General features: G+C 50.4%; 1 long non-coding RNA gene across 1 annotated transcript; it reads left to right on the top strand.

The window, feature by feature from the left end:
- Positions 1 to 259: 259 nt before the first annotated feature.
- LOC141041752 (uncharacterized) lies at positions 260 to 7,633 on the top strand. Its single transcript, XR_012203216.1, has 3 exons — positions 260 to 646; positions 1,662 to 1,728; positions 7,374 to 7,633. It is a non-coding gene; the product is annotated as an uncharacterized lncRNA (long non-coding RNA).
- The last annotated feature ends 297 nt before the right edge of the window (positions 7,634 to 7,930 follow it).

Here is a 7,930-nt window from a genome sequence, read left to right as displayed (position 1 = left end):
TTTGTGGAGCTCTGGGATAAACCAATTTGCATCCACAAATGTTTCCAGAAGCTGCAAAAATAATTTGGTCCGCAAACTAAATTCAAAACAGAAGCAGAAAATAGAAAACAGAAATAAAAAGGGGATAACTTACCTGGACGTACCTGGCAGCCCATCAGCTGGCCTTGCACTATGCAGCCCACCTGGCCCAATTCCTGCTGGCCCAGCCCACCAGGCCCCTCCACCGTCTTCAACCTCCTGCCAGTGGGCAGGAGGGCGTGTGCCCGCCGTGCGCGCACACGCGCGCGCCACCTCCTGCTTGGTTGGCCCCACCCCGACCCCCTTGGACGACGCCACGCACCTCCGTGCCTCTCTCTCTCACTATCCCTCGCTCTCACCCTCTTCCCTGGATCTCTCTCTCTCGCGCGCCCGAGCGCTGCCGTCGCCGCCGCTCGCTGCCCGCGCAGCCACAGCCACCGCCTCGCCTACCCATCCCATCGTCGAGCTCTGTATCCTCGCACCTAAGCTCTCCGCCGATCCACGCCTCACCGGACGCGCTGCAACGCCGACCGCCGTCGTCCTCGTCCTCTGCATCCGACCACCGCCGTCGTCGATTCGCCATAGCCAGGACGTCCCCGAGCAGTCTGAGCATCTCTACGAGTTCTCTGTGAGCCCCGCATCGTTCTCCCCTTTCTCCCCTGACCGCGCACGCCCTTTGGCCATCGGGCCATCCTGGCCGAAGTTCCTCGCCGCCGGCCATGTCGCCGCCGTCGCCACAGTCGTTGAGGCTCATGTTTGAGCATGCACACGTGCTCAGGACGCTTCCAGGAAGCCAACGCACACCCCGACTTGACCCACGGTGCCCCACAGCGCCGTTGCCGTCAATCCCGAGCTTCGGCCCCGCCAAGCCGAGCTCGCGAGCGCTGCTCCAGGCCACCCCTCGACCCCCCGGATGGGTCCAGTGGATGCGGGCGACCGCGGGTTGGTTTCTCGCACCCCCGGTTCGCCTGTTCGCCGCTTGGATGGTCGCCGGAGCCGGCGTCCCGAGCGTCGCCGCCGTGCCCGTGTGTCGCCGGCGATAAGCTGATGACGTGGCACGGTCATTAGGCGTTAATCACCTTTTAGTTAACCCCCTAGAGTCAATGACAGTGGGCCCCGGTGCCAACTAATCTCGTAATTAGGCTAAACACACCCCTGTTAACCATGAGCCACTGACGTGTGAACCCCACACGTCAGGTTTGACTCCAGTCAGCGCTGTTGACTTGCTGACGCAAGCAGGATGCAGTGCTCACGCAGTAATAGATTTTCTGGATTTAATTTAATTCAGGGAATTCCAGAAAATAGTATAAACTTCTAAAAATCATAGAAAATCAACCGTATCTCCAAATGAAATAAGTTATATATGAAAAATCATCAGAAAATTCCAATCTATCCATTTATGCTGTTTTCATGCATGACAAATCAACTTAACCTTGCTGTATAGATCAAAACATGATAATGCACATTATAAATTCATAACTTGAGTTTGAATTTGAACCCTTGGTTCAAATTAGCTCAAACCCTTCTGGTTTTAGTTGCATTAGCTCAAATCACATCATATTGCCATGTCATGTTCATGCATCATATTGTTGCATTGCATTGATTGTGTTTCTTCTCTGTTGCCGGTGTTTGTCCCCTCTCAGTGGACGTAGTTCCGACGATGAGTTCGATGACACCGATGAAGAGTTATGCTATCTTCAGAAGTGTCAGGCAAGCAAAACCCCCTTGTTCATTCCGATACAATCCCACTCTCTCGCTCCTGCTCTCTTTTACTGCATTAGGACAATAATGATTCAACTGTTACATGCTGCGGTAGTTGAACTCCTTTCCTCTGCATGACCTGTCATTGCCACAGTAAATAGATAAAACCCACTAGCATGAGTAGGAGTTGTTTGAGCCCTGATGTGCCTACTCATTCGTGCTGTTTGTCATGCCTGCTACTGCTTAGAGTTGAGTCAGGTCTGATTCGTCGGGGATGAATTGGAGATGTGTGAACATGTCCTACTATTGAGAGCTAAGTGTGTGAACACGATTTGGTAAAGGTATCGGTGAGAGGCCATGTAGGAGTACATGGTGGGTTGTCTCATTGAAGCCGTCCTCGGGAACTGAGTTCTGTGTTTGTGATCCATGAACAGTTACTACCACACATTGGGTTCCGGTAACTCGACCCCTCTCGACTTATTAATCAACTTGATCTCTGTCCAGGAGTTGCAACTAGTTTCTGGTGTTTGTTGGTAGTGTTAGTAGTCTACCAAGTGGCACCCGGTACAGGTGGGCTTGGGACAGACTAGGCACAGTGGCACGGTATACCAAGTGGCACCCGGATGGTGGGCTTGGGAACCCTGCTCACATCGTTTGGGGCCGTGAGCGACACCACGGCCGGATCTCCTTGCGGATGGAACCCGAATAGGCGATAAACCTGAACTAGAGACTTGTGTGGTTAGTCAGGTCGTGGCCGACTCCCTCGCCAGGCTTCCGCTTGAAGGTTGCCGAGATACACGACGTGTACATGGTGGTAAGTGGCGAGAGCGTGTGTGAAGAAGTACACCCCTGCAGGGTTAACATCATCTCTTCGAATAGCCATGTCCGCGGTAAAGGACTTCTGGGTTGCCTGTACAGTTCATACACAAGTGAAAGTGGATACTCTAAAATGCGCAAGATAAGCGTGAGTGCTATGGATGGCGTTCTCGTAGGGAGACGGAAGCGGATCCATAGTGGTGTATTGATATGGTGAATATGTGGACTCGTGTGCGCCACCTCAAAAGAGTTACTTGCAATCGTAGTTCAGGATAGCCACCGAGTCAAAGCTGGCTTGCTGCAGTCAAACTCCACCACCCACTTTGTTGATACTGATCCATATGTAGCTAGTTCTGATGTAAGTCCTGTTGGGTACATTTGTACTCACGTTTGCTTAATTTATGTTTTTCCAGAGAGACTTCAGTCTCACTAGTAGTTCCGCGTGGACTTCGACGTTTAGCTTGTTACCTCAGCTACAATCTTGTACCCTTGGTAGGGTCTTGTAGATAGTCAGGCTTCTCAGCCTTCTTCATTTGTAGTTGTGTGTACTCAGACAAGTTAAGCTTCCGCATGTGCTTGTTCCTTGTATGCTCTGTATGTTGGGTCATGAGACCCATGTTTGTAATACTTGGCTCCTCGGAGCCTAATGAATAAATACTTGAGTCGTAGAGTTATGTTGTGATGCCATGTTGTATTTATACATATCGAGCATATTGTGTGTATGATTGAAATGCTTGGTATGTGTGGGATCCGACAATCTAGTTGTTTATCCTTGGTAGCCTCTCTTATGGGGAAATGTAGTCTTGTGCTTCCATGAGCCATAGTAGTCCGCTACAGCTCGGTTCACTGGAGTCCTGCTAGCCCAGCACTACTGCTCCGGAACACTTGACTGGCCGGCATGTGATTCACTTCGTTCCTGTGTCTGTCCCTTCGGGGAAATGTCACGCGGTGACATCCGGAGTCCTGCCTAGACTGCTACAGCCCGGTTCACCGGAGTCCTGTTAGCCCAGTGCTACAGCCCGGATTCGCACGCTGCTGACCGACATGCTCAATGTTGATTCATGTATGCCTGTCCCCATAAGTTAGTGCCACTTTGGGTTCACGACTAGTCATGTCGGCCCGGGTTCTCTGTCATATGGATGCTAGCGACACTATCATATACGTGAGCCAAAAGGCGCAAACGGTCCCGGGCCATGGTAAGGCGACACCCGTGGGAATACCGTTCGTGAGGCCGCAAAGTGACATGAGGTGTTACCGGCTAGATTGATGTGACTTGGAATCGGGATCCTGACAGCTTTGGTATCAGAGCCTGACTGCCTGTAGGATTACCAAGCCAAACTGGTCGAAGTTGAGTCTAGAAATGCTTTAGTTATATAAGAGAATTGATTGTGGATGGGAACGTAAGGCTCTTTTTTACTCCTTTACCTTATGCCCTTCTGATCCGAGTCATCCTATCTTTCCTACGGGGTTAAGGAACTAGGCTTTCTTTTCTTTCTATTAGGATCACGTGTTATGTAACACCCCGAGAATCATGCTACAGTAATCCCCCCTAATGGTGGCCATGTCATCATGATTACTATGCACATTGCCACTTAATAAAAATCAAATTCAAATTCAAATTTAAATTTCAAGTCAAAATAATATTTCTTTAAACGGTAGAACAAAAAAATGTTTGTTGGGTTGAAAATAATCACTATATAATTTACATGTAGAACTAACATTATTTGAGTTGTTAAAGTGCCCCTAAAGTATTTAAAACACACCCAGCAACACGTGTTCAACACATTTAAATTCAAACCGAAAATCAAATAAATTGCGAATGCCCTCATTAGTTTTTGTGCAACCCTAGAATATTGCATATCATTTTTGTGCGAAGTTTCATATTTGAAAAAATTCATTTGATCACTAAACTATTTAGAAAAACAATAGCTAAATTGGAAAACAGAAAAAGATAAAGATGAAGAAAAGAAAGGGAGAAATCCACCTGTTCACTAAGCCCAGTACTAACACTGTACCAGGCCCAGCCCAGCTAGCCGGCCTTTTCCCCTACCTCCCGCAGGGGAGAGGCAGAGCCGTGCGTGCCGGCCATCCATGGCGCCAGGGCCACGTGCCGGCCATCCGCACCCTCCCTCGGCCTACTAAGGCGTCCCCCAGAAACCCTAGCTCGCCCTCATTCATTCCCCCTCGATCCCCATCGCCCCCCTCTCCTCTGGCTCGATTTTGAGCTCGCAAGCTCACGCGGTCACCGCTGCCTCGCCGTCGTTGACGCGTCCACCGGCCTCTCCGGCGTACGGGAGCACATCCTGGAGGTTCACCGCGCTCTACCGCGTCCGTTCAGGGCATTGGAACGAGGCAGGGAGCTGCGTAGCAGGCGCAGTCTTCGTCTTCTTCGTTCGGCCATCGCCGTCTCGCCATCACCACCGCCTCTCCGGTCCACCCCGACCCTCCCCGAGCGTGCCAATGGACTCACGGTGAGCAACTCCTCCGGATCCCTTCTTCCCCCGCCTCGATCCGGTCGCCATTTGCCGTCCCCGAGCACATCCGAGCTCGCGTGTACGCGTACATATGTGTGTGCGTGAGCTGTTGCTGCTTAACTTCCATCTGCTGCTGCTCTTCGTACTGCTGCCGCCGCTAGGTGCCCCTGCTGCTCTCGTACTGCTGCTGCCACTAGGTGCCGCCGTTGCCCGCCGTTGCTAGCCGTGCGCCGCTGCCTGCTGCTGCTGGCCACGGCCATGGTCGTGTGCGCCAGTGTGTGTGCATGATGTGTGCGTAGTCGAGTGTGTGTGAGCGCGTTGTGTGTGTGCGTACGTGTGTGGATGAGGCCGATCCTGGTTAGGTAGGTTAGCTAATTAGTAGTTAGGCTAAGTAGTGGTTAGGTATAGTGTAAATGACATGTTGGACCACCCTGGTTAATTACCATTTTATTAATCAAAAGACAATGACACACGGGACCCACTTACACTATTCATATGTTGACCAGTCAACCTTTGACCGGGTCAACCCAACCCCACTGGCCCCATTGTCATACTCACATGCTAGGGTAGCACTAGGTGACAAAAGTATATTCTGTTTTTCATTTGAACTAATATAAAACCAGAAATTCTAGAAATTGTTTAAATCTTTAAAAATTAATATAAAATAATCCGTAACTCGGATGAAAATACTTTGTACATGAAAGTTGCTCAGAACGACGAGACGAATCCGGATACGCAGCTTGTTCGTCCGCCACACATCCCTAGCTAGCAAACACGCAACTTTCCCCCTCCGGTTCATCTGTCCGAAAACGCGAAACACCGGGAATACTTTCCCGATGTTTCCCCCCTTCGCCGGTATCACCTCGCACTGCATTAGGGCACACCTAGCACCGCGTATTGACATGTTATGCTTTGTGATGCTTTGATTGCTCTGTTATTTATTGTGTTCCCATCCGTTACTTCTTTCCGGTAGACCCCGAGACCGCTACCGATACCCCTGTGATCGACTACATCGACGACGAACCCTTCTTGCCAGAGCAACCAGGCAATCCCCCCCTTGATCACCAGATATCGCCTATTCTTCTCTATACTGCTTGCATTAGAGTAGTGTAGCATGTTACTGCTTTCCGTTAATCCTATCCTGATGCATAGCATGTCTTTGTTACTACAATTGTTACCCTTACCTGCTATCCTACTGCTTAGTATAGGATGCTAGTGTTCCATCAGTGGCCCTACACTCTTGTCCGTCTGCCATGCTATACTACTGGGCCGTGATCACTTCGGGAGGTGATCACGGGTATATACTATATACATTATATACATGACACATGTGGTGACTAAAGTCGGGTCGGCTCGAGGAGTACCCGCAAGTGATTCTGATGAGGGGGCTGAAAGGACAGGTGGCTCCACCCCGGTAGAGGTGGGCCTGGGTTCCTGACGACCCCCGACTGTTACTTTATGGCAGAGCGACAGGGCAGGTTGAGACCACCTAGGAGAGAGGTGGGCCTGGCCCTGGTCGGCGTTCGCGGATAAATAACACGCTTAACGAGTTCTGGGTATTTAATCTGAGTCTGGCCATTTGGTCTATACGCACTAACCATCTACGCGGGAGTAGTTATGGGTATCCCGACGTCGTGGTATCAGCCGAAGCCTTCGTGACGTCAGCGACTGAGTGGCGCGCGCCGGATTGGACTGGAACGCCACTAGGCTAGGTCTGCTTCCGGCCGCGTACGCAACGTGCAGGTGTGCATAGGGGGATGGGCCCAGACCCCTGCGCGCATAGGGTTAGACCGGCGTGCTGACCTCTCTGTTGTGCTTAGGTGGGGCTGCGACGTGTTGATCTTACGAGGCCGGGCATGACCCAAGAAAGTGTGTCCGGCCAAATGGGATCGAGCGTGTTGGGTTATGTGGTGCACCCCTGCAGGGAAGTTTATCTATTCGAATAGCCGTGTCCCTCAGTAAAAGGACGACCCGGAGATGTACCTTGACCTTATGACAACTAGAACCGGATACTGAATAAAATACACCCATCCAAGTGCCAGATACAACCCGGTGATCGCTCTCTAACAGGGCGACGAGGAGGGGATCGCCGGGTAGGATTATGCTATGCGATGCTACTTGGTGAACTTATCATCTACTCTCTTCTACATGCTGCAAGATGGAGGCCGCCAGAAGCGTAGTCTTCGACAGGATTAGCTATCCCCTCTTATTCTGGCATTCTGCAGTTCAGTCCACCGATATGGTCCTTTACACATATACCCATGCATATGTAGTGTAGCTCCTTGCTTGCGAGTACTTTGGATGAGTACTCACGGTTGCTTTTCTCCCTCTTTTCCCTTGTCTATACCTGATTGTCGCAACCAGATACTGGAGTACAGGAGCTAGAGATCAAGAGGACGATTCTACATGGAGTTCGGCTTCGAGGAGTAGTTAGGAGGTCCCAGGCAGGAGGCTTTGCCTTTTCGATCGTTGCTACTTTTGTGCTAGCCTTCTTAAGGCAAACTTGTTTAACTTATGTCTGTACTCAGATATTGTTGCTTCCGCTGACTCGTCTATGATCGAGCACTTGTATTCGAGCCCTCGAGGCCCCTGGCTTGTATTATGATGCTTGTATGGCTTATTTATGTTTTAGAGTTGTGTTGTGATATCTTCCCGTGAGTCCCTGATCTTGATCGTACACATTTGCGTGCATGATTAGTGTACGGTCAAATCGGGGGAGTCACATGTTACTAATCCATAGACTTATAGGATTGATGGATTCAAGCCCCTGTTCAGTTTCTACTACTTCCGTATGTTCATAGCTGGCCTCAGAACCTTGATATTGTGATGTTGAGTGGTCATGCCACTATTTTGCAGGATGTCTCAAATATTTTTGAGCATTTACAGCCGTTATGCTGTCCGAGTCATCCCAGGTTTCACAT

Source organism: Aegilops tauschii, chromosome 2 (assembly GCF_002575655.3).
Source record: "Aegilops tauschii subsp. strangulata cultivar AL8/78 chromosome 2, Aet v6.0, whole genome shotgun sequence".
In the NCBI taxonomy this organism is placed as follows: Eukaryota; Viridiplantae; Streptophyta; class Magnoliopsida; order Poales; family Poaceae; genus Aegilops; species Aegilops tauschii.
The sequence above is the reverse complement of the archived record's forward strand: the minus strand, read 5'-3'. Positions and strand labels throughout refer to the sequence as shown.